This window comes from Cygnus olor, chromosome 8 (assembly GCF_009769625.2).
Source record: "Cygnus olor isolate bCygOlo1 chromosome 8, bCygOlo1.pri.v2, whole genome shotgun sequence".
NCBI lineage: Eukaryota > Metazoa > Chordata > Aves > Anseriformes > Anatidae > Cygnus > Cygnus olor.
In genome coordinates, this window is record NC_049176.1 from 19,410,453 (window position 1) to 19,438,355 (window position 27,903).

The 27,903-nt window shown below is 37.0% G+C and overlaps 1 long non-coding RNA gene across 7 annotated transcripts in view; it reads left to right on the forward strand.

Annotated features, from left to right (window-relative positions):
• The first annotated feature begins 20,743 nt into the window (after positions 1-20,743).
• Positions 20,744-27,903, forward strand: part of LOC121074145 — a 34,989-nt gene continuing 27,829 nt past the window's right edge. For 6 of the 7 annotated variants that reach the window (XR_005822163.1, XR_005822160.1, XR_005822164.1 and 3 more), the window contains exon 1: positions 20,744-21,944. This is a non-coding gene — a long non-coding RNA (uncharacterized LOC121074145). Of the gene's footprint in view, positions 21,952-27,903 lie in introns of all 7 variants that reach the window. The other variant, XR_005822162.1, reaches the window with a different exon arrangement.

The following is a 27,903-nucleotide window of genomic DNA, read 5'->3' on the forward strand; positions in this document are numbered from 1 at the left end:
AGGTAGCTGATTTGTGGAAGGAAACATTTGCAAGTAGGGATGAGAAATTATACATAGTCCGGCAACCTATTATACTCACAACCTATTAGCACAGACTGAACCAAGAACTTCTGGCACGGCTTCTTTCGCTTAAACTGAGTTTATAAGAATAAACTTTAATACCCTAAACCATTTTTTTACATGTTATACAAGGTGATGTCAGCAGATACCAAGTGCTGTTTTGTGTTGGTGATGCATAAAAACTTATAAGTGCCTGGTACCTTTTGAAAATTATCCCAACCTCCATAGGTAGTGTGTTCTAGGAAGATCACCCTCCTAGAAACAGTGGGTTATATGTTACCAATGTTTCTGGAAGTATTTCAGATCTATTTGTGAGCTGGAGTTTTTTGAGTGTAATTCAACGCTTTTTTTTTTTTTTTGCAATGATAGAACTTGTAAAAAGCTCTCTGCTTCTAACAAATGAGTTAAACTCTTAATGAGCATTGCAGTAATGAATCCATAGAGAAGGACGTATCTTATTTATATTGTTACCAAATTAAGAGCATCATCAAAAAAGCAGTTAAATAAGGTATGTTAAAACTAGAATTATTATTATCAATCACTTCCATATGATGGCAAATATATAGAGCATAAAGAAACCCTCATAAGCCCTAGAGACAAACCTCACAAAGACAGGTGCTGATAATGAAAGGTATGCTAAGTTATTCTTCAAGGAAAATAAGATAGGAATTTCTGTGAGAAAATAAGTTTTATGGGGGGATTAGAAGGTGATAAAAGGTGGGTGTGGGGAGAACATGAATTGGTTCATTGTAGCTTCAAAAAGGGGTATTAAGAATGTAATAAAGAATGCAGTAACAAACAGGAATGAAGGAAGAATAAAAAAAAATGAGAAATGAAACTGAAGAGACAGTTTTATTGTATGATTTATAATGAAGTTTTGTGGGACCTCAAACAGGAAATGATCTTGAATTTGATGTTAAAAAAAATAAAAAGGAAATTGATAAAAAGATTCAAGGAGTGATTTGATATAATTGAAGAAAAATAGCTGGAGATAATTTTATCAGTGGTGTTTTAGACAGACACTCCCAGGAACAGGGAGATAGGAGAACAGAGAAAGCTGTTGGAGAAGGTTTTATTAAGTTATATCAGTCAAGATGAGAGAACACAGGATAAGAGAACCAAGTTTTTAGCAGCTGGCATTCTGAGATGAGAGTGAGGGTCACTGACACTGGGCAAGAAAAAATGCCAAAATTAGTTCAGATAGTTTATTGCAGTTTCCACAAGGTCTAAGCTTTTTTTTTTTTTTTTTCTTTTCACTATTTCATCTAGAAAGAGGGTTCATTTAATGCATTCATCAATGTATAGATAATGAAAATGGTGCGTTCCTTAGAATGGCTTTGTAGGAATGTACAAATGTGCAAAAGGAATGTGCATCAGATCACTCTTTCCCTTGAGAAAGGAGGATTTAGTGAATAGCACAGAGGCAAATCCCATGTAGGAGGCTTAATTTTCCAGGTTTACTTTCTTCCTCCCTTCCCGCTCCCCCCCCCCTCCCCCCTTTTTTTTTTTCCCTACATGAGATAGGAAAGAAAATAAATATATACTCACTTGAGTCAGGAACGTCAGGTTTTGAGCCAAGTTCCTTCTACCCTTCTTATTCATTTGAGCTACTTAGGCTCACAAGGAGGCTAGAATAATGGTCATGGATTCAATGAAGAGAGAACTTCATACCACATTATTTTATAATGCATATTTTCTTTCATAATCACAGTGAAATATAGGAAATAAAAGGGTTGAACTAGGTCTTATGAGTCATAACCACAGTGTGGAGCAGCCTACACATGTGCAGAGCTTGTAGTTTTAAAACTTATGATTTCACCTCTAAGGTTTTAGGTCACATCGATGATTTTCCTTTTTCTGTGTTGAAAACGTGCACTTGTGTAAAGCAGAGGCTTGTGAAAAGTGCCAGAATGACATTTCTGGAGGGCAAAAGTAGGTCAGTTCTGTACAGAAAGAAGAACAACTGGGGAAGCAATCTCAAAGCCTCCCCTGCCCTGCTGGTATGTTCCAGTTCGAAGAGGACCTAATGCCTTTAAGGACAACCTGCAGAGGTCACAAGGGAATTTTGCATAGCCATTCTGGCCTCCTGCTGAGGCTGTAGGGGTGGCAACATGGGGCTGGGGGGAACCGTGCACTGCAGATGCCTGTGCTGCAGCCTGCAAACGTTACCAGCTTGCTGCACTATTGTCAAAAGTCACAAAGCATCCTTACTTTTCTGAGAGCTGCAACATTTATTTCACTGGAAGCTGAAAAGAAAATGAGAGCAGGAAGAAAACAGCAAGGACATGCAAGAAACCAAAACATTTTTGTTAACTTTTTTTTTTCAGTAACTTTTTTTCATTAATGCCAAACACAATGACATTATGTTCACATCAAGCATGTGTTGTAAAATTGCACTTGTCAAGCATTTCATTTGGCAGAAATGCAGAGGAGGAGATGCTGAGCCAAGAAATGTTTCTCTTTTTCTCCCTCATAAAATGGAGAGATGAAGAACAAGTGGGAGTCTGTTCATTCTGTTATATTAGAGTGTAAGAGATGGTTTTTCCAGTACATACCTTCATTTTCAGATGGTTTTAAGTTAGCAATGGACATACAATAGGGGCTGAAATCAGGCCTTAAGAACAGACACCAAAGATATGATGATGGTGCAGCATCTAATAGCACATAGTTCTGTGTAGTGTCCTTGTGATGTCTTGACCAGTGTTAAACTGCAAGTCATGATCAAGGATGGTCTCTTCATTCTTCTCAGAGCACACAGACCAGAAAGTGGCATACTGATCCATGGTCAGAAACAAAAAGACACTACAGCAAAATGATTAGCTGAGAAGCTGTATGACAAATCACTTGCTGAGCGATGTAACAATTACATAGATCTCTCCTTTCCTCTATTACTATTTGCAAACACATGAGCAGTTATATTCCTCTGTTTGGTTGGGTGGTAGTTTCTCTGTAACAAATGGCATGTAACATGAACTCTTGTTAACCAGTGGCTGGAGAGAGCAAGAAGAGCAGTGTCCAAACCATCTGATGTTCCTGCAGTAGAAGGCACTTCAGCTGCCTCCATGGGACTCCAGAAGTATCCAGGCTTTCAGCTCGCCCTGACCCACTAGACCTCTACGTGTCATTAGGGGGCTGACACAATCTTAAGAACATCATGGCTGGACAACTCATCAAATCCTGACGATAGAAGTTTGGTTGAAATATCACTGACAATCTCAATTAAATGTAATTTCATTGGTGTCATGCCTGACAATACCGGCAAACTACAACTATGAGATAGCTATGTCCTCTTCAGAAAATGTGGGATAAAAATTTCATTGCAATTAGCTAGAACAGGATTTTTCATCAAGATGCATTTCACACATGATGAGTACCTCTGATACAAATTGCAGTATTATTTTCCTTTGGGACCAACTGTCCTTTCTACTGGTTTGTCTTACAGGCTTGACAATGCCTAAGTTTAGCCCCCTGAGTATTCCATTTAAACACATTCATAGTTTTCCAAATATTTTGCAAGGAAAATTATAGCACCTCAGTAATAAAATCGTAATAACAGTTTCTTGCTGGGTGAGAAGAATTTAAAACATATTTATCTGGAAAGAGTATGAGGAAAGCACTCATTACTGTTAAAAAGTAATAATTAAACTGCTTCCGTTCTATCTGGAAACACAGACTCATTATAAATAAAGATAAACAAGTGCAATATAAAAACCCCAAACATTTATTCTTTTTTAATGGACTTTTAAGTCAATTTCTCTAGTTGTTGATGAATGTAATAAAATTAAATTAAATTAAAAGAAATGTCAAGAAGAAAACAAATTTAAAATTAACAAAGCCCACCATAAATTTGCAATTACTTGTCCATTAAAGGTCTTGAAGAAAGTTCATTTCAGCGTGGATAGAATTGACACTATTGAAACTTTAGCAGGAACAATTATTATCATTGCAAATTACTTAAACTATTAAACTGAGAATAATTCAGAAATATCATTAGCAGTCAAATTACTTAAAAAAACTTGTTTTCTTTCTCCTTTGTTTAATTTAAACTTAATGTCTGCTTATTCTCACACAAGCAGAAAATGCTGATAAATAATTCCAGAGCATGCCTAAACATCTCCCTTCACAGCTAGCTTCTAATTTGATCTCAGGAGACCCTTCTTGGTAGCTGAATAAAATATTTTCATTTATTCTATGAGAGCCTACATCACCATACGTTTCTAATCTCATGTTGCCTGGTAATGCTGCTAGATGAGTTCCTCAGCAAATCATTAAACTTGTTCAATAACAACGTTACAAAGCACAAGAGATTTGCCCCTTAGTGAAACAAAGAAGTTTTTCAAACATGGGGAAAACAACAACAACAACAAAAAGCACAACACTTTAATAAGCTAACTTGAGTTTCTAGGGCAGTTTCAGAGAATATTTAACATTTTAAACTTCCTGATGTGCAGAGCACAAGAAGAAGGAAATTTCATTTCGATGTCAGAGTGGTTTGAAAAAGCCATACTTTCACATTACAACAGTGATATTCTGTTTCTGATAGGATCAAATGCTTTGTCTTCGCCAACTCACTGTGCCCATTAAATGTTTTCTGCATTTGAACAAAATAGGGTCTTTTGAAATTTAAGGATTTAACCTCCCAGTCTTATCTTACTAACAACTAACTATAACTCCTGATGATATGTTAATGTAAATGACTTGGCTATGGAATTCATGAATCATCAAGAAATGATTTGAAGAGAGGAAATTAAACACTTGATTCAATTAATCTTTCTTATTAGGCTAGAAAATCATGATTTGCACTCCTAATAAATATGATGTGAGATTGCATATGCATTAATCACATGAGATTAATACCCATTATTATTCTTTATATTAAATAACACTGGATTCAAGTGACCCAGACACCAGCTCCCTGATCAGGAGGGGATGGGGAGTACTGGGGAAGTAGTACATTCTCCCAGTGGAGAAAAGACTCTCATTGCTTGACAGATCATCCATCTTCTTTCTTGGCTTTATTGTATTTCTTCCATACTGATGGAATGGCTTTCTCTCTGGGAAAAGTTTGTTTGGTCAAGTGCTTAAAATCAAACCTAAGTTTGGTAGGAAATAAAAGTGCAGTGGAGTAAAGTGCAGCTAGGAGGCTGGATTAATTGAGGTATATTAAGTGTCTGACCACCTGAGCTTTTTTTTCCATGCCTTTTTTTTTTTAAATGTCTTTATTATTATTATTATTATTATTTACACTACATTTATAGAAAACATGTTATTTAAGGTTTTCATTATTGGTTGCAGATAGACAATATTCGGTCCATTTCCTCCATTTTTTCCTGAAGAAGGCAATTGTTTTATTTACAATTTATTTGATATCTATCCATCTATTCATGAATCCACCAATTCACCTATACATCCATTCCTTTGGCCACTTACTCATACATCACTTAAAATCATATATTTGATCAGTTCTTTTTCCATCTTTGAATAATGAAATAATGAATAATGAATTGTTATGCATGCAGCTAAATGATATGTACATATGCCAATGTACATATTTAAAAGCATATTTAGAGAATTGCAACAGAGTAGGTAGATAACTATATCTATACATTTATCAGTCATAATTCTTCTCCAGATTTAGAAAACATCTGGCATGTCCTGATAGTGTTAGGTGAGGCATAGTTATCAGAGATGCTACCTCTGTGGGTCACAACTAATAGAATTTACATTGTCCAGTTGTCAGGATAAGGCTGTAGAAATCCCTTGGGAAAGTCCTTGCCTTCCCCTGTAGCCATGAAAGAGCCCCAGGCCCTCATTTGCTTACCTTGTTAAAGTTGCACAGGGCTAACTTTGAGTAAGATTAGCAAAGGATATTCTTATCTGTTAAAACCCTCTGAATATTGCTATTTCTACCTTCATTATGATAAAGCATATCTGTAAGTGAAATATATAAAGCTTATGAGCCTTCAGAATTGCCTTGAAGTAAAAGTGGGTTAAAAACGACTGAAGATTTTACTATGATTTTTTTTATGAGATATTTTAAGAATTTGTTTTGGATAAAATAATTCCAGTCTAGCCCTAGCTGGTAGTTTCTTATGAAAAGGAACTGCCAAGACATTCCAATTTTTCGCTTTTGGTTGAGATATCATAGAATCATAGAATCATTAAGGTTGGAAAAGACCTCCAAGGTCATCTAGTTCAAACATGCCCATATCAGTACAAATAATATTTTTGAAATGTTAATAATTTTAAACTGATTAAAAATAATATGGAATCTTGCAAACATACCTTTTAATATTTATTGTCATTGAAACTACTGATTTTTAAAGAAATCATCAGACTATTTAAAATCTTGTTAAAATGATTTTGGGGGATGGTGAGAATTTTACTATGGTGTGAGTCTAATAAATTGAAAACAAAACAAAACAACAACAACAACAACAAACAACTGAACACTTTAATAGAAGGAAACAGAAAAAATTCAATAACTTGCAATTTGTGAAAAATACTTTTATGCAGTATTTTTGTGTATTCCATAATTATGAGCACAAACAAGAAGACACTCATCTATGAACAGCAGAATATCCTCTTTCTGTGAACAAGGTGGTGGACACTTTTTGGCCAAACCCCATTTTCCTTGATTATTCAATCTCAGTTCCTGTCTTGGAAATATTGGATATTTGATATTGGATATTTCTTGGAAATATCTCTGGGTAGGGAGATAGGGAGAAATCAACATTTTAGTATTCACATATAATGATCATTTTCACCATGACCATTTTTATTAATTTTTATTTTATTTTTTTCCTTTTCCAAAGGATAAATCTTTTTTTCCTTTTTTTTTTTTTTTTTTCCCAAAGGATGGCCAAATAGTTGTATTTGCTGGTACACATAAGTTATCTTTTGAAAAGGGAATACATGAAACATGTAGAGGAGAAATACAGAGTCTACACAGCTTTTTTAGAATACTTTATTTACCAAAAATCTGCCTGATAAAGATGTCTGTATAAGATATTGATTCGTGAAATTGTATTTTCGTTTGAACTATCTGTATGTTTGAACTTCTTGTGCTTTAACTGCCCTGCCCATAGTCTCTGCCAGATGAGTATATTCCTTAGGTCCCTTTATACTTTTTCTTTTTAGGGAAAGAAAGTAGCCGATGCTGCTGCACACAGGCAGTTACTGTCTGAGGAAGTACAGTGGAAGCTTTCCGCTTGTGTTTGTGGTTTCTGAGTTGGGAGTAGCATCTCTTTATGACTTCATGATAGCTATGACACATAAAAATGCCAATCACAGAAGAAGATACCATCGTGTAGCTACTACACAGTTGTTAAAAAAAGATAGCATATCCCTGCCCCTACAAGTAGATTATAGTTGAAGTGGAGAATAAGAAATGACCTTTGTATTACTCCTATTTTTGTCTTTTCTTTGCAATATTTTTATAGTATTTTGTAAAGTATATGTTTTCTCCAGGTAAGTGTTCAGGTCTCATCATAATTTCTCCATTGGACAAGAAAATTTTGAATATGATAGAGAGAAGGGATATGAAATGATGGAATAATAGCACATAATATCACTATATTTAGAATCTCTTGCTAATTATTGTATGTCTTGTATTTTGTTTGATATGTTATGTCAAAAGATCTGCATGAATGTTATTTCAGGGAATGTTTATTGAGCAACTAACATGCCTCTGTCTTTGCAAACTAATTAGCTTTGTTCTTTCTGGTTTGTTTTTTATGTAATGCGTAATAATCTGAAACTGTTTTACAGCAGTTCTGTCCTTTACAGAGCTATTACTTTGTGCTACTTAAAATAAAACTGGTTAGTTAAGCTTCAATTCACATGTACATGTCTCTTTCACTTTCTATTTTAATTTAAAGTGCATTCGGCAAGGTAAAAGTGATGAGGGCATCATAGATGGAGATTCCCTGTAGTCTAAACTGGCAGTTTTGCTGAGCTCTAGATACAAGTCACCTTAGAGCAATTTGGAGGGGGGTTTTGTTTTTATGTTGCCTGTAACGCTGATTGCCAAAGAGTAATTTGAGACAAGAGGGTGGGCACTTGGCAGCTTTTATCTTGGAGGTGACAATGCAGAAGCTGCTAATTACTGAAAGTTGTTTATACCAACTTGATGTAGAATTCTAGTCTTGCATGTGAAGAGTGCATAAATTTTCTTTGTGCCAAATTGGCCTCCATGTGAGGATTGGGTGGATCCAATTAATGTCAAACAGCCCTGTGTACTGCGTTTGTATAAACTAGAGTGTGATATGCTTGTATGTGGCATCCTTTCCAGATGATGTGCTCAACTATGAGTAGGGATGAGATAATGAACACAGAACACATTTCTTTCATCTGAACCAGGCAGAAGGTTGAATATGCTCTGAAGTAGATTACGAACTATAACCGTCACCTTCTTACTTCTTTATGTGCCATGAAATCTCAGCCAGCTACGGTCCACCAGTTCAGTTTGTGTCAGTCAGTTATCCATTGGATTTCTTAATATTCTTCACTTAAAAAATGAGATGCATGTGCCTCATTTCTGGAAATCAGACTTATTATTGAAAGTGTGACAAATAACTTGCTACTCAAAATCTCTGACAAGCACCCACTTTCTTGATGCTTGCCAGAGAGAAATTAGAGCTCCAACCGTTTTATTATTTGTCACAATCCTCACAGAAGAAAAGGTATTTCTGCCTTTTTGTTTGCTTGCTTTGCAATGGAGAAAAAGAGCTGGGTGAGAAGAATGTGATGCTGAGATCATCATTCAGTGTTAACCAAGACGAATATTACCAGTGGGATGTATGGCCTCAAATTCTAAGAAAAAGATGATGAAACAAGTACCCGGAATTTGAGACAGAAGCTGGACAGCAATGTAGATTAATGTGAATAAATTCAGTCACCTGTAGAGGCTGAGATTCAGGTGTAGATGGTTATTAATTGTTTAAGGAATGCCATGTATGCTGAGAGATATAAAAGTACACAAACAAGGTGCTTGCTCAGAGGTACCAAAGCCTAATTCACAGGAATTACTATAATAGGAAACCATGTAAAACAGAAGATAAGGTAATAAGAGCAACACTGGAAGACTTCACAAAAGAGGTTGGTCTTAAGGAGAGAAGGAATAATTACAGAGAAGAAATATTGAAGACAAAGACTATTTAGGGAGAGTTTTATCATTGTAATAGTAGGAGGTGAGCAACACGTAGATCAATGGGAATTCCTGCTGCATGGGTCATACCACACATGGCTCTAGACCCTAGGCTTGAGCAAACATCACGATTCTGTCTTTGTCTGGTATTCTGTTCTGTATGATTGGATTTGAATGCTTTCCTGAGAATACTCTCTTTCAGTTTTGATTGTCTTTTGCATTGGCTCAGAAGTGATGAACTACCCTTTTTAATTCCAGCATGTTTCACGTGATGTTGATTCTGAGAACATTTTTTTTTTTTTTAATGGGAGCTTTGTGCCATGTGCATTGTATTCAGCCACTCAGTGAACCATTACTCATATTTCTGAAAATAAATAAATAAAGCCAACCTTTTCTGTTCAAGTAGAACTGGGCCAGGCTTCGTGCCTCTATTTGTAAGACCAGCTACAGAACAAAGACTGAATGAAGCTGATGTTCCTAACTGCTGTTTCTGGTTCGCTATTCAGTAGGCAATACTGTGCCAATGCAACATAGAATTTCAAAACTTTACAGCTCGGCTTCCAAGTCATGCAGGACCTGTCAGCTCAGAATCTCTCAGGAGACATTAGAGCATATTGTACTACAAAGTTTAAAAAACAATTCACAGGAACATAGAAGAAGTTTGAAGTCAATTGATTTTCAAAGCTGGGTTACTATGGTAAAGTGGAAGATGCTCAGTACCTGGTCAGTACCCTAGTACAGGGTCAGGACTCTTTCCAGTGGAGCATATTTAAGCAAGAAATTATTGTTGAGTTTCTCAGTGATAGAATCAGAAAAAAACAAACAAACAAACAAACAAAAAAAAAACAAACCAAAAAACACTTCTTCAATATGTCATATACAGCAAGACCTAAACAGAAGGTAGAGTTATTTCTGAACTGCAGCTGCTTTCTCAACATTACAGTATCCTGCACTTTAGTGACTTACTAATGAAGGTTGGGGCAGGTATTTGTACTGTTTGTACTTGTTCATGCCTTTGTACTATACTTTGTTGCAGAGGACACATCCTACATCTGCCAAGAACAGTGATGGGAGTAATGCAAGCAAAATGTCTCCTGCAGATTATTATATTTCAAATAAACCAATAATTAAACAGGAGATATGATTTTTATAATTTTGCATTACTTTTGTTTTGGTTTTACCATTTATACACATATTACAAAATTCTAAAAGCTCTATTCAAATTCATAGGAAAATAATTAGCCAGGGAGACCAAGACAGTGTCTATTGATCATGATTTATCATAGAGTAAGCCCTTTGGTAGAGCTGAGGATAATCCATTACTGTTCTGAACAGTCCTAAGTGACCAAATTTTGAAAAATGAACAAGGGGAAACATGTAACTTTCATCCTGTATAAACCTTAAAACCATTATACGTGACGGTGTATAAAATGAAGGGACTTACCTTCACTGCTATGTTCACTGTTGGTTATTCTATCTTAAAAATGCATATCACAAGAAAAGAGCCAGAGAAGGACAGCTAAATGAAAAGGTTTCTTATAAGTAGAGATTACAACAATTATACCTATTTAGATGAGAAAGGAGATGGATGAGAGGAGACATCACGGAGTGATATAAAATAATGAGGTATCATAAAACTGTGCTAATATTACAAATTGACTTTTTGGCCTTTTTCTTCAATTTTGCTTTTAAAAAGCAACACTCAATGCTGTTAATGCAAAATGATAACCATTTTATCTCTACAGAAGGATCTAAATTTTAGCAGTGGGTGGATTCATCCATATATATGTATGTAGCAGGTCATACATACAAAATTTCTGGAGCTGTGTGAGAATTTATCATTTTCTTTACATACATAAAATAAAGGTCTGTCTGCAGTTTACAGGAGCAGGTGGCGTATGCAGTGCAACACCACCACAAGCCCCATAGAGTACATCTGCTGGCCACATTGATGCCTGGGAGTGACATGGGGAGTCCTGATCTGTGCTTAGCAAAAAGCTCTGCTTCTTCATCTAACTCACCACTGATGTTGGACTTCTGTTTTAGATAGTCAATATTCGTTATCACTGTTTGTGTATTTCACAGCTAATTTAGCCTTTTCTGATGAGAATGTAGAAATAAGCAGCAATACTATATATATATATATATATATATATATATTTCAGACCCAGACTGTGGAAGTTTTTCTGTCAGAGTCACAAGGAAACCTGGATGGTTAGTTTTACTCAGAAAATTGTGAATACACTGGCAATAAGAGCAAAATGCTTTTCAGATAAACCTATGACACCAGTAAAAAGTTATTTCACCAATAAATATGAATATTTTCTCTGAATGGAGATAGCTAGATTATAGATGAATATGAGAGATGACTTGCACAGAAAGCAATTGAATTGTGAAAGTTAGCGTGCTTACTCACTTGGTTCCATGCTTTTGTTTATTTTCTGTCCTTGAGGCTTTGGGAAGAAGCTATTGGGGTAGAATGAGTCTCAGCACTTGCACAGATTTGTGAACTTTGAGGCACTTAGCATCTCTGAATGTGGGCCAAAGTAATTGTTTAAAGATAATCAGCGTGTTCATTTTAGAACAAAATGCAGCATAGACATGAACAACAGTGCCAACAAGAATGAAAAAATCCCTCAAAACTATACTCATTTTGTGAAAGAAGTCATCTGCATATTCTTTTTTTTTGTTGTTGTTGTTTGTTTTAAATATGGTCAGAACATTTTTCAGAAATAATACATATTCTTCTTCATTAAGATCCATGAATGTTCACACTCTGGTAATCTATGTAGCTTTTCTTTACAAATGGAAAACCACCAAATATATTCAACAACTATTTCTCAGGAAGATTTCTATAATTTTGGGAAACCCTTTTCTTCTCTAACTTTGTTAGAAATAGTTTGGCTAGAACAGCCTCTATGTAGTAAACAAATTCAGATCAAATATATGTAGCTGAATTCAGTACCTTAATCCAACCCAAATGAATTAGAGCAAAATATTCCATGTGGTAATCTTACATCACAGATCTTTGTTTGGAGAGCATCCAGGCATGTTGCTAGTATTATCTTCAGTATGTTCTTGATAAGTGCTAATATTGATATCTATGCCTCTCGAAAGAGAGATACATAGATGTGAACAGGTTTTTCCAGTATGTCTGTCAGTTGAAGGAGAGTTAACAACCCTTTTTTTATCTGACCTTTTAAAGTAGCATAGTGGGCAATAACCATTAACTGATCAAATATGAGAAATGTCAGGTGTGGAATAAGCACTGACAAGGAAATATTTCATCTCTTTAAGCTCATGAACAATCACTGACAAACCTTGGCTCCTATTAAGGTGACTTTTTTTTCTCAAAATATTCAATAGAAGGTATGATGGGTTGCCTCATGCAGCATTACTCTACAAAGCTAAATTTGAAGCTAAAAAGAGATCCAACAGGCTCAAATATGGTATAATTCTGAGAAATTCATCATTGTTGCTTACCCAGATATTCTCATTTTCATTACACAGTGCCAGGTCTCATTTAGTAATACATTTAATAATTCTAACAACCCACTTATCTACTTTAACATGTACTGCATAATCACTCTCAGATCATCATGTGTCACTGTAGATTCGTTTCCCTTCTGTTAATCCAAATAATTCAAGCTAACAGTGATTTAAAAAAAAAAAAAAAAAAAAAGGTGCTTTGTACTTAAAGCTTTATACGCGCTACAGATCTTTGATTAGACAGACACTACATTTATTTCATAAGAGTTTGCCATTAAATAAAAGCATGGCATGGAGTGGAGACCAGAAGTCACTGTCTAGGCTGGGGGCTTGATTCCTCTTTCCTAGTGTTACTTTGTAGTGTTTTCAACTGGTAAAGTTGACTTATTTCAGTGCACTCACTCCTTCTGCTAGACTACAAAAAGTTCTGATCAGACACATCAGCCTGTTCTTTCCCCAGGGCAGTCCTGAGCAGAGCACACTCTGCACCAAAACCAATGCCTATGCCCAAAGTCTTCACAGTATGCTAGATTAAAATGAGTTCTACCACTCCTAGACACAGCTAATGCTTTGGTTATTTTATAAAATTAGAAAAAACAAACAAACAAAAAAAACCCTCTATACTAGTCTGGAATTCATGTCTGTGTGTAGCTTTTAGGATTTGACTGTGTTCTTTGTTTAAAGTCTGTCTTTAATATTTTAAAAGTTTATATTTTCTAGGAAAAGCGAATTAAAAATTAGGCCTTCTCCTTAGACCTTGGCTCCAGCTGCTCTGTTTAAAGCAGCTGGTAAACTTCCACAAATTGGCAAAGATTAACCCTGACAAACAAAGACTCTTGAGGGGAGTCATCATTCCTGCATGCGCAGTTCAGTATTAACAATTAACCTGCAAACAGAGGGAGGAATCATGTTAAATCTGTGGGTGGGTTGCTGGGACATGGGAGACCCAGACCTGAGCACTTGTGGGATCTTGCTGCCTGTGCACGTGCAGCAGCCTAGGGGCTACTGTAGATTGACCAGTGGTTATTTCAAATTTCAGTGGGCTCATATTCAAGGGAGCAACACCAGGCTGTAGACTTCTATGATCTTCTTGTTTTGGTGTGTAAAAGAAAGAGGAAGGTGAGCTGGGGGAATGTAAAGACAAGTAAAAGAGACATATATGTATTTTTTTGTTTTGTTTTGTTTTGTAACTGTTCTGCAAAAACTAAAGCTGACACCAAAGAATGGACCTTAAAAGAATAATGTCCCAGACTCCCTGTTATATTTGGTGAAGACAGCCCACCAACTTTCAGGCTCACTTTTCTTTACCTGCAAGTGCAAACTTGGCACAGATGTGGATCAGGAACACAGTGCACTTAAAACATGATAGTGTAAATCCAAATTGATTCTGCATCCTGCACGGAGGAGGGGGGGCCTTGCCAGAAGCAGTATAAACTAATGGTCTTTGGGGTACCAGTTTAGGCTCAGGTTTGGCACCAGAAAGACCAGAGAAGTGGGCAGTAAAAGTGAACGGTAACTTGAGGATATTTTAATAACAGCTGCTCTGTTTTCTTTCTTAGTGCAGTTTTATTTTATTTGCACTTTTGTAGTTTCATCTTGATGACATGGCTATTATTTTATAGCAGTTTCAAGCAGTTAATTAATGAACTGCACACATGTGACATGACACCACCTTGCCCAATTATCTCTGGCATCTATTTTTATGGTACAAAGCACTGCAGCCTTGTGAATTATTTTAGATTGTAAATTGGCTCTGGAAGCTGTTATTTTAATAGCCAAAACAATACAAGAGCAGTGCTTGATGGCTGACATGCAGCAATGACAAATTGCCATGCATGATCTCATGAAATTCACCAAAGGACTTGGAGACGTTTGATAACGCTTCTCTGTTCTTTAGATGTAAATATCTCTCTTGTTAAATCCACAACACCTTATGAAGTCCTTTAAAAACAGATTGCCATATTGCTGACAATCTGTAAATGACTGAGAAGTAGAGAATTAGGAAGAGAATATATAACACAATTTTGGACTGATTTTTCTCAGGATCATTTTACTGGAAACAGCAGACCAAAAGTTTTGTTCTGTCCCTACCGGAAATTAAACACAAATTGAAGACAAATATTTTAAGGCCAAGTTGTTTCTGGCGCTGTATTTTCATCACTGTAAAGACAAATGCACAATTCCTAGAGGTACCTTGGTCAGAGATCATGTCCCAGGTCCCCCCCTTCCACACTCCTCAAGTCAGAACTGGAAGTACAGGGGAAGAAGAGAAATCCCTGCATCTTCCTTTCTTGATTGCATCAGAAGTGAGCTATGATTGGCAGATGTGTTGAATCCTCTCTAAAAATGAGATATCTCAGTAGCTTTTTGTATAAATCATTGTGTCTTGGTGCCAGGCAGTAAGTCACAGATGACTATATTGTCCATCCAAGCTCGGATATAAAGCTGAAGCTCAATCCTTTTGTGTGCCTCAAATTTGATTTTGTTTTTTTGTTTTCACATACTTCTTCTTCCTTCAGGATTGCTCAGCCTACAGTCAAAAGTCTTCCTCAAAAAGCAAGCTGTAGCAGAAACCTTGGCCTGAAAAATCTTCCAAGGAATGTGATCATCTGGCCAAAGGAAACACACTTTCAACCCATTCCGTACTCATTTGACCAGAATGAATCCTCACTTTCAAACTGCATACAATATCACTGAAACATACCACCCTTTTCCAGTTATTTGTAGATGCCACATTGCAAATCCATTAGTTGCTTACTGTGACTATTCATAGAAAAGTGATTTTGCCTAACGATGAAAATATTTTCCAGCTATTAAATACATTTTAATTTTGTTACAAAAGTGGGAATTCTTTTCCTGCAACTTTATTCTACAAGAAGAGACATATGCTTTTAAAAATTAATATGAAATATGTGCAAAAATCACCAATTATATGTAAGAATTGAAATACCTTATAGCTGAAGAATGATTTCTTCTCTTTGCAAAAAATGTGAAGGAAATGTTCTCTGTCTCTCAGATGTCTCTTTCATGCACAGATATACACATATATTAGAATACATTCACATACAAAAGATTCTGGGATAGAAAAAAAATGGAAATAATATTTTCAGTTTAGAATGTGATCTTTTAAGAGGAATTTCTCATTGTAATATAATTTTATACTTGACTATGTTGATGCAGAATAAAAAGAAATATTATAGATGCAACCATCTATTCACTAAGGCTAGCAATGGGTAGAGAAAAATTTCCAGTGGTTTGGGACTCATTTTGGACAAGCAGCCAGGAGTTCAGGTGCATTACCTTGTCTTTACAATTTTTTTTCCATATCACAAGGGATTCTTTAATTCATATTCATTAGCCTTTCCAGACTTCTTTTCCAGGTCCGCAGCACTGCCTTTTTCCATTTCACCAGACTTTCATGATCTACTCTTATTGTTTTCTTTTTATTTTAGGCTTTTTTTTTTTTTTTAGTTCCCATTACTGTAGCGTCTGAGTAATTCATATTCTCTACTGTACTCATCCTTACAATACCCAAGTGCAACTACTTGAGAAGAAAGGGAAATACTATTATCCGCATTTTATAGCTCAATAATTGAAAAAAAAAAAGAAAAAAAAGATTCAGACATAGATCTGTAATGGTGCTTAGGTACCTAATTCCCTTTGAAATCAGTGAGTGTTAGATACCTAAATAGAACCATGACTCTGATGGAGGGACAGCTGGAACCAGATCTTCAGCTAATGAATTGCTCATTAAAACATTCTTTCTTATAACATTCATCCTTTAAATTGTGTAACTTTTGGATCCTTTTTATATTTGCCCATCAGCCATGAACAAATTATGTGATGGTGTTTCTTACCTGTCTATCTTGTATATATAAATGAAAGTCTTTTGAACTATATCTGTTTTCTTTTTTTCTTGTGTCCCTTCGAATTTGGGATGCATAAGGTGATAAACTAAAATAAAACAATGGGGAAAGTAGCTAAGGAAACTCCTTAGTCCCATCAAATACAGACTGCTACTTTTAATTATGCTTTGGAAGGAAGAGAACTTAAAAGTCTAGAAACAAGGGAGGAATGGCTCCTAAAACCACACATTAAAAAAAAAAAAAAAAAAAAAAAAAAAAAAAAAAAAAAGATGGGTCAGAAATTAGGTAGATATTTTCAAAAATGAATGGAAGAGAAATAACTATGAAAAACACCACAGTATACTTCACACTACTTCATATGGTTCCTTTCTCTAGACAATTACTTGATGATTTTATTAAGTTGTTAAATTAAGACTAGGTAAAGTTTTCTTGTAGCCAAAGGAGAAGTTAGACAAACTGGAAATAGGCATACTGACCAGAAAAAAAAAAAGTTTTTGAATAAGAGAATCTTCAAATTATTCTCTATTCCTAAACAAAGGGTTACACAGGCAATATTTCAGCACAAAGCTAATTATGGTACTCTTCAGAGAATCTTTGAGAAGATATAAACACATGCATGACTGGAATCGTTTAGGAAAGGAAAATCAAACTATTTTCATAGTTGTGTTTGTAATGCAACAGTTTTAAAATAGCAGAAGTAATACACAGTACAGATGCAACACATCTGCTCAGACATCTCTGCTTTTCAGCACATTAAAGTAATTCAGATGCTCTAAATTATGACCTACTGTTTTGCTTGGAGTCATTTGAACAGGCCCCCTGGTATCAAAAACTAAGAAATCTGTTTCAGCCTTTCAGATTTTGGTTTTAGCTCCATATCATACTTAACCTCACAACAGAGTTCATATATTTATATATATATATGTTATATATATATATATTATTTTCCCCTTTTAAGAGACTTAGAATACTTTGCTGTCATTTTCTTTACAATAATAGATAGCACCAGGGCATGCTAACATCAGAGATCACAGATGCTTGGTGGACAGTTTAAGAATGGAAAGCAGTAAGCCAAGAAAATAAACCTGGTTAGGACAGTGCTGTCTTCTTCTCTCACATAAAATTTCAAGTATCAAAGAATAATGTACAGAGGCTGGTTTAGATAAGCACTCAGACATTTCAATACTTCAGTGATGTCTATCCAACTAAGAGTTAAATGCAGCAATGATGAAAATTAATCTCCCTATACTTGCTTAAACAACCTTGCAAGACTTCAGACCAAGATAACTTCAGAGGAAAAGTTTCAGATAGGCATGAATTAAACAGGCAAAATTATGCTGTTAGTACTCTCAATAAAGATTCGGGGCAATTTCATTGTAGAAGGATCAACCCATTTTAGTTGCAAGCTGAAAATGAAGAATTAGTGATGGAGGGCTAGGAAAAATGACGCAAGCGAGTTGTTACTTATGGAAGAATTAGACAAAATTGCCAGCTAGCGCATGTGCTGTCAAAAAAGTCTTACTTTGAGCAAAGAAGGAAAAGCTAAGCATAGAGGACAGGAAAAAAAAAAAAAAAAAGAAAGAACCCTCTTTAAGTCTTTGGAAAATGTTAGAAGTCATTGATTCAAGATTATTCAAGTTCATACACAGAAGAGCTTAGATAAGATCAACCGGATAAAAACTGTGATATTTGTCATTTCTAATTCCAGTAATTAAGTGCTGTTCTACTTCTACTTGAGAAAGCCTCAGTGGGATTATAATAATGGCATAATGATGGAAACAAAGAGGAAGAAAGGATGAGAACTACTACAAAAAGAAAGGACATCAAAAAATTCATGACAGACAATGATTGTCCTTAACAGGTTAATGTCTCCTGACAGTTGCTGTGACAGGAGTGTCCAAGACATCTTGTTCTCTATGTACTTTCCAAAAAAAAAGAAAAAAAAAAAGAGATAATTGTGATACATCACAGTGATATCTCTCGTAGCTGTTACTGAAAGTATTCTTCATAATGATCATAATCTCTTTCTGAGATGGTTGATTTTTAAGACATTGGTCAAAATACCAGTTTACTGAGAATAAGCATATCAGCTTTGAAAAGCACTGGGAGAGAGAAAGAGAGAGAGGTAAAAAGATAAAAGTGAACAATTTCACAATTAACAGTTGTACCCAAGTCTGACTAACTTCAGTCGGAAACTGCTAAACCCCCAAATAAGTATCCCTGAGATTTATTTACTCAATTCATCAGTAGAAGGGTGTAATTCATGTCCTTGCTGTACGGCAAATTCTTTAAGATACACACATTGCTTCACCCCAACTGGTCTAGGTTCATCTCAGGAAGGAATGGGGAAGTTTCAAAATCTCAGAGACTTCAGCAAGCAGGAAAATCCTTTTTCCTTGCGAAGGCTGGTATAGAAAGGAATCAGGCTGGTTTTTTTGCCTCTGAGGACCTCTGGAATGGACACCCTCTTCCCACCCCCAACAGACCTTGAAAGTCATATTGCTTCCCACCATTGCATTGCTGGGAAACTATTATATGTAAATTTCCATCATTTATTCCTTTCACTCTATCCAAGTTATTTTGCCATCTCTACATTGTACAATTATTCAATGTCCCATAGAGGGTATAATGCACAGCCCTTATTAAGATACACATGTTCATGGAATAACCCAAAGCTCATTAAAAAGATAAACTTATATTAGAGTATTTGGTACTATTCTCAGAGCATTCACAAAATATGGAGCAAATATTGTACTTATAATTGCATTTTAATTGAGCTGTATCTAGTATAAAAAGATAGTTGCATATGGACTGTCAACTTGAATAATATTTTAAGGTACATCTTTTAATTTTACTGCTTTTATTGTTACTGTTACAGTTTGAGAAAATTTCCCCACAGCTGTTTTTATTTTGTGAAAATCATTCATCCCATGAGCATGACTTGAGCTGTGTGCAGTATACATAAATCCTTATGATCATTAAACACGTGTAGTTAAGGACTGTTGTGTATCCATACATGTTTCATTTTCTTGCTTTGTGTTTAATTTTTCAGTGACTCTCGTTATTTCTATATTTCAGCTATAGCACAAAAGAGAGATCTAGAATTAAGAAATTGGGGGTTTGCTTCCCCTGTTATTATTTAAAGGTGGTGGTGTTTGGTTTTTTTTTTGAAATATTTTTTTACCTAGATTTGCCAGTGATTTTGGCTCAGAACCTAGATGTGCTGCTTCTTCCCCAGCACTTTCCCCAGACATCTGTTCCCCAGTGATATAGTCCTGTCCCATTTCTACAGCCTGCGCATCACTCTCTCACACAAACTCCCTGACAGGTCTCTCATTCCTAAAGTGCAAGTTGCCTTTGCTTCTTCTACACAGTCTCTGGTACTATCACCTCTTTCTTCCCTTTGCAGAATCCCTAATATTTTTCTCTTTCCTCCTGCTGCTCCACTAACTAGTTTCTCCCAGCTCTCCTGGCTTTTGTTCCAGTTCCACTGCTCACATAAACACCTCGGGCTTCCTTCCTGCTCTGCTTCTTTCCTCCGAACAATCCCAGTTATTCATCACTCTTCCCAGGCTCTCACTTACTTGTCGCCCCTTTGTAGAATTCCTAACCATTATTTGACAATTCTCAGGCTGAAAATGATTTTGACATACAAAGAACCACATTTTCTAAGCAACAGCCAAATCAGAGAAGCTAAAGTTTACTGGGTTTCACATGAAACCCAGGTGAAACAGCAATTTTTTCCTGATTTCAGTGCAGAACTACAAAGCACTCCAAAAATTTTCCCCAAAGTGAGAGTAATAAATAGAATCAAACCTTTCTGTGAATGCAGTTTGAATTAATATCAACTTCAGGTAATTGTATGTTCTTTCAGATTTTGCAGAAAATATTTTACAGAGCTTTCCTTGATTATTTTCTTTTCACAAACATAGTCGTTCCAGCCTCAAGAACTCTCCTCCATTTGGCTTAGGCTTCACTAATTTAGCAATTAACATTTAACAACCAGACTGTTTTCCCAAGCCCAAGGGCACTAGTGCAAGAAAATATCTTCTGCTCTATAACCTCACTGCAATCTCAGAGCTCCTAAAACCTAACTTTTTTATTCTAATCATTTTTTGCTGATGCAGGAGCCAGTCGTAACTATACTGCAAGTAGCAAAAAACTACACAATACTCCCCCATCAGACAGCATTTATTGTAATGTAATTTGGTCTAAGACAATAGGGGAGATGCAAATTCTAGAGAGGCATATTAATCTGTAGGTCAAACAATAACAAAATATTGAAAAACTGTCTTAATGATTTTTTACATTGTGGTAGAAAAGCATATAATTCCATAGAGGGGTGCTGGTGATCTCATAAACCAGGAGAATAAAGCTGAGTGGTTTATTAATGCCACCGAGGCACTGAAATAGAATTTGTTTTATATCGTGTACGACTGTAGAGGTGTTTATTATTTATAACACATTCTTCTTTTTTAAAGGTCTCCATTCTAAGCCCTCTTCTGATGCTCCATATCTTGCTTTTCCCCACTGGTTTTAAACAGCAATTGTATTCCAGATGCAGCTTTAAATGGTGCTGTGTTAGCTGCTACCTTTCACTTTTTATGACAAAATTTAGTCTATTATACCAGCTGTATTTTTCATTGAAAAGTTAAAGTTAAAAACTGCTGACTTCTTTGGGGGTGTGCGGAAAGAGGTTGCTCTGTGCTTGCCATATGGTGCTCAGCACCTTGTAGGATCTGGCCCTAAAGGCCAGTAAATCGCCATTTCCTGACTGTGTGGATGATGCAGGTGGAGGCTGTAGATCGTTCCTGCCCAGCTCTCACGGTAAGGCTCCTTCCTCTCTGGTTTGAAGTGATCAGCACTGACACTGTGAGCACCAAGCCGGCTGTCACTGCTGTTCATGGCAGACAGAACTGCGTGGGGCCATGGTAAAGCACTCTGTGGAGTGTGGGGGGGTGTTCCCAGGCCTGTGTGGAGAAAGCCCGGTACTCTTTCGAGCATGGAGTTTGCTTGCCTCTTTGTGCTGAAAATCTAGTATTGACAAAGAAAGTAGTACCACAGGAGGGCCATGAACGCCGTGGTAGTGTAGTTGTCATTCACAGAAAAGCGGTAGCACGCCCATGAGGAACAATCCACTCCAGCTGGATGGCAACTTACTGCAGCCTGTAGCCCCTCGTGTGCCGCTGCCCCGCGGCTGGGTCATGCAGGAGCCTCTCTGTCAGGCCCTGTGACACACCCATCTCACCCTGTCCATGGCAGAACTGCTGATGACAAAACAATGGCCAACAAATGCCAGGGACACAGGGCAGTCCCTGTCTGCATAGGGCACCACTCAGCCTGACCCCAAGCACCCCACACTCTTGCAGCATGCCATCCAGGTCAGTTGTGAGTGACTGCTTCTTCTGTCATCCCTGCTAAATTAATTAGCTATTGCATAATAACCCACCATTATAGGAGATGAGATTAAGTGACCCTACAAGCACAGCACTACTAAACCCTGCTTCTGGGGTGATCATGAGACAGCTCCCTCTCTATCCACACTCAAACCACAAGAAGTCTGATAGATAAGCTGGCCTCTGGAAGCTTTGCTGTGCCTCAAAACCCGATTATATGGCCTGGACAAGCTGAGGAGGCTGCAGCCTCCCTGCAGGGCTGAGGATCAGCCATGGAAGTCAGCTGGGAACAAAAACCTGTAGCCACTGGCCTAGCAGTTGCAGTTTTAGGGAGGATGAATGCTCACAGGTTGGGGTCCTGGAACACGCTTGGGTGGGGAACAGGGAGTTCTTCTTTAACAGGATAATGTTTCAGTCTCTTAATATCCTGAATATGCAGAAAACCAGAGTGCTAATTTGTCTTGTGGTTGTGCTTGTGCTTGATGGGAACACCTCTTTGCAAGGCTGTCAGGTGGTGGCTTTGGTTGGGGCCAGTTGGCTTCAGATTTAGGGTGGGAGTGTGAGAATGAAGGGCTCCATCCAGAACCCTCCAGTAATGCCATGACATATTCAATTCCCCTGAGATGAGGAGTTTAATGTTAACATTTTTTAAATGTATTGTTAAGGGCTTACTAATAAAGTGTAAATATTTTTAAAAGTTATTTACAGCAGCAGCAAGTCTTCTCACAACAGTTTCAGTACTAGTTCTAAGCAATGTTTGATTTTAAAGTGCAATTTTTTGAAAAATACTTTCTCTACCAGTTTGTGCCGTAAGTACAGAACATTATGATAACAGAATCCTGTTTGGTTGAATGTATAACTATTACTGTGTTGGTAGTTCTATTTTCTCCCTGCTTTTCAGCATAATCAATTGGAGGGATTAGGTGCTGATGTGTGGTGAAAAATGACTGTAACAAAGCTATATGTATATATTGCAGTAATAATAGCAATCAGTGTGTCTTAATGAAAGCAAGAAGAACTTAAGACCTTCAGTGTGATCTGAAGCATCCATCACCAGTATTTCTGTGGTAATTACAAAGGAAGGACTGTGCTGATCATCAGCTATTCTCTTAGTATTCCTTTTTCTGTAGACCACATCATCGCTCGAATAAAAATTAGACTTTTTTGTTTTTTCTTGTAAATTTGATGTCTTTCTCTGTGTCTCAATGTACGTCTTAAAATGCACATTCAGTTGACATCTAGAGATACACACAATTAAAATACCAGATCACTCGCTCATTGCTTAGCTTAAAAAGCCGGTAGACCATAGTAAAGCTTCCCAAAAAAGACTACTCCAGCTGACTAATAGTATTTTTTTCCTGTGTCGCTGTTGCCCCTAGATGTGCTTGGGGAGAGCAGTAATAGCTATGCATACCTGCAATGTTTTCAGACAACCCTGTACAATGAGTCTTCTTTGAACTGTATTCCATCCCTGCAATGACTCCTCTTCTCCTGCTTTTTCCTGCTTTTTCCTACCTTTTCCAGACAGCTCATTTGTTATGCACTATGCTGCTGCTAGCTGGCCCTTTGCACTCTTGGAGTTAGGGCAGGATTTGTCCCAGTTTCTGTTAGCATGCCAGCAGTGTTAATGTTTAGTCTAAAAGTTTTAAATGGCGATGGTTTCCTTTTTTTTTTTTTTTTTTTCAAACTTTACACTGTTGTCTGCTTATAAGAAATGCTAGCAGGGGAAAAAAAAAAAATAGTATGTGACCTATTAAAATGAAAGATTGCCCATTCTTGTAATTACAAGTAACAGGAAGCCTGGTAGTACCTTGTTTGTTAAATGCCTCTGACCTCTTCCAAAAAAATTGTACAAAAAGTCACAGTTATTAGTACATCTAGAGCTAAGGTCCTGCTCTGTGCACATGTGTTAGTCATTTACTAGATTTTTCCCCCCCTTCTAGCTAGAACTGTGGTGAATTGATAGCTCGATATTCAAACACTCGTGGACAATCCCCTTTAGGCTCCCTTGGAAGAAGTTGCTAATAACTTAACTGCCTTCCTCCTCTGGCTCAGGTTCCCGGTTGCTGCAAGCTTGTAAGGGGGCCCATTTCAACCTAGTTTGATAAAAGGGACCCATGGAGGAGATCTCAAGATGCAGAGTCCTGGGGCAACAGCAGTTTTAGGTCTAGCTGTGGATAGGGGAAAGGAGACTGAGAACTCCCCCCGTTTTTTGGGGTGGATTCCCTTGTGAAAGCTTAATGTGAAAACGTTGGATTTCCAGGGCCTTTTTAGACCACAATGGAAGGGGCTAAGCCTGCACACCGCGTGGTCCCTAGGCCTTTGTCAGGGTCTGTCAGGTGTGAAGATTTAGCCCCTATTACAGGGAGTAAAGGGATCAGCTGCAAATAAAATATATGCTATGGATTAGACAAAAGCCCTGTTCCTTTGCTATACACACATCTATGCCAAAAGTTAAGTACCTTGGAGGACACCCCTCAGTGCTACTCTGTGACTATAGGGTTGCTGTTAAGTCCAGTTTTGGAGTCTTCGCTTGTAATTTACTTTGCTCACTCTGGAGAACTGACTCCGTTATCTTATGTGGACTTTCAAATGTGAAAGATTGCTGATATGAAAATGGAAATTCCCACTCTTTGCCTCCAATTTATAGAAGCAAATGTCATTATGACAGTTATGCATCAAAATATTAGCTAGTTGCAATCTGTTTGGGTTTTTTATTTTTCCTACCAAATAAAATAAATTCTGTTCATATGTATAGCACACCTTTTCACAAAAAGTTTTTACTTTCTGTTTCTAAACTTGTGTTAATAGAGACTTACATGTTAGGAACACTTACCTGCAAAATCACAATCAAGCTTTTGGAAACCTAAGGGAAAAGAATCAGGGGAAAGAAGGAAAAGAAACTGACTTCGAACTGAGAATGTAATTTGCTGTGGCTATAAAACTAAACTGAAATGAGGAAACAGAGATGAAGAACAGAAATCAATGAAGTTATTTAACATGTATGCATTGAACATAAATGAACAAATAAACTAGTGTTGTATACATCCTTTATTAATACTGTGACTGCTTTCTGATACATGCAGATAAGCACTTTTAAAGCTAGCTTAAAAAGTATGTGAAAATTGCTTAGTCCTAAATGAAGCAGAGGTTTTAATCCCTCAAGAGAGTTATTAGAAGGACTGTTTACTTATTCAAGTGACCTATAGCTATGTTAGTGAACTTCAATACTATGAAAAGTAATTCATGTACATATATATATATATATATGCACACATATATGTACAAGAACAGGAAATCAATTATCTTTATGTATGGTGAAACTTTTGATTTCTTATGCTGCTCTTTTAAGTAATAGCATTATCATATCTGGAAACTTCACTTCTATGTTTTCTTTTCCCCAAGAGCACTATATTTTTATTTCTTAAATAACCTGCACCCTTTCAAATGAGTGTTCATTGAAAATAAATCCTTAGATAACCTGAATTGTCAGACAACTGTGTAAAATTTCATTAAAGAGACAAATCTATTGAAAAGGATCACAGGTGGGACAGTTGCTAGAGAGGAGAAAAAAATGTGGAGGAACTGCTGGTAAAGTGAGGTCTCTGGAGTAAACTTTCCCTCACACATTTATAACCCGCAGTGCTACTGAATCACTGTTAATAGCTAACCCAAAGGTTCTATATGTGAAAATAGAGTAATAAATAATATGAAGATGATTGGCTGGCCGTGCTTGCCTCAATGGTTTGAAACACCACTTGAACTGAAAACTGGGGAGGAGGCTCAGACTGAATATTTGTGCTACCACTTTGGTTTGTCTCTGCGAAATTGTCATTCATATCACAAACAATCTTTTCTTTAAGTCAGTCACTGCATCCTCTTGGGTGCTTGTTGCTAATGGAGACAGAAATACTATTCTAGTCTGGATTTAATATATTTCACACAGATTCATTGAGCACTATTTTTTTTTTCAGTTGAAGTAGAATTTCAACATTTTTGTGACTTTTGACACATCATCACTCATAATGGGGTCTTACTTCCAAGAAATAATGAACATATTCTTGTGCCAGATTTGAGGATGTCTTGTTCACAAACACTATTTGTAGTTTTCATACGACAAAATCAAATGGCTTCTTGTAAGGGGGTGATTATGCATAGTCCTGCCATTTCTCCAGCTTGTAACAGTGCTTCTAATAACCTTCAAATCACTTAAGTATTCCTGTTCTGTCCCTGCCCAGTGACAATACATTTAAATATGCATCTAAATATTTTAGAATAAAGATGACAGCATGAAAGCAAAAATACATTGGTGACAATTTTTCAAACTTGGGCCTCCAAGTGGGCCTAAATGCATGGCCTGACTGCAAGAGATTACATAAACACTACCTTAAGCTAAATTTCACTTTGTGGTTTCAGCAGTAGGTGCTCTGTGTTCCTTATTTTGACTTCAAGGGTCAATACAGGCTTGAATGTGCATGTGTGAGTGCATATTTATACATACTCAGAGAAAGATCTCTGCCCAGTGAATATATTTACTCAGAAGTCTAAATTCATATAGTAGTGTTTTAAAATCAATCCAGAGCCACACTGGCATCTCAAGTCCCACATTTGTTGTGTCAAGCTGATTTTGTATGAAAAACATCAGGCACCAAAGTGCAGTTTCCTTTGAATGAGTCAGAGGACAGGTAGCAGGCAAAGTTCCCTGCAGATGGAAAAGGGGGAGCACATGGGAGGCTGAAAATATACCCTGAAGCACAGATGAGCCCAAGGAATTTCTGTTCATTGATGAACAGGGACACATCCTTAGTGGGTAAGTGGGAACATCAGAATTGGGGAATAGCTGAATTGGAGATTAAGTAGTGCCAAGCAGATTTAGAGCAGTGTGGGAACTACAGCTTGCCTCCACAGGCTGTCTACTGGGTCTGGAGGTTTACAAAGCTTGAAGAACCATATAGACAACCAGGTTTGCAATCTCCTCCACCTAGGTGAATGCTTACGAGTAACTCTGTGGTGGCACCAAACTACTGTTTATGTAAGATCTCATGAGTGAGAATGAGATTTGCACTTCTAGCCCCAGGAATTTTTGGAAATGTGTTTTGTTTTCCAGCAGGCTTCTGAACATCTGGAAATGCTGGCATTGTGCTTTCTCTGCATAAATCACGAATGACTGGGACTGACTTTTTTCCACCTAAACCGATCCTTTTAAGCATTATTGCACCACAGCAAAATCAAAAATAATTCTTTCCCTTTGCTGGAGGAGGAGGAACACTTTGTCTCTGGGGAGATCCATTTTTTCCTAACTTGTGCCCAGCAAATGAGAAGGAGAAAAAGAGAATTTCTAGGGCTAGTACAAACAGAGGCCAATTTTTGGATCTGTTCTGGTCAGGTAAAATTGCTTCTGCTGCTGCTGTTACCACTTCCAATCTTAATAACCATTCTGTGACCTTCCCTCCCTATCAATCTATCCTGAATAGTTATTCTATTTGCAGCTTTTTTCCAGCTCCCTTCCCCCTTGAAAGACAGCTGTGCCGTTTTTCAAGCACTGACACCACTTCCACTGCTTGGCTGAGCTTCCCAGAGGTGTCAGGGGCTGCTGAGCCCTTCCAGGGCAGCTCACTGGGCTGCTGTGCCTGGGACGTGTTCTCACATCTGAAGACCTGTGTTGTGCCTGGGTGTTATTGGCAATGCTAGCAAGGGCTGCCACTGCTCTGGGTCAAATTCTCTTTTGGAAAATCTCTATACATTGTTTACCTTAGCAGAATGTTAATCTTGTATTACCCTGAGAAAAAGGAAGATGTACAGGGTATCTGAGGAGACGGTCTCAGTTTGGAAATGAATGGCAAGTACTTCCAATTGCATGTTACATTAGTATAAGAAGATGATTCAATCTCTCACCTTTTCAAGCACTTGCTATTCTACACAGGAAATCTAACTGAATATTAAA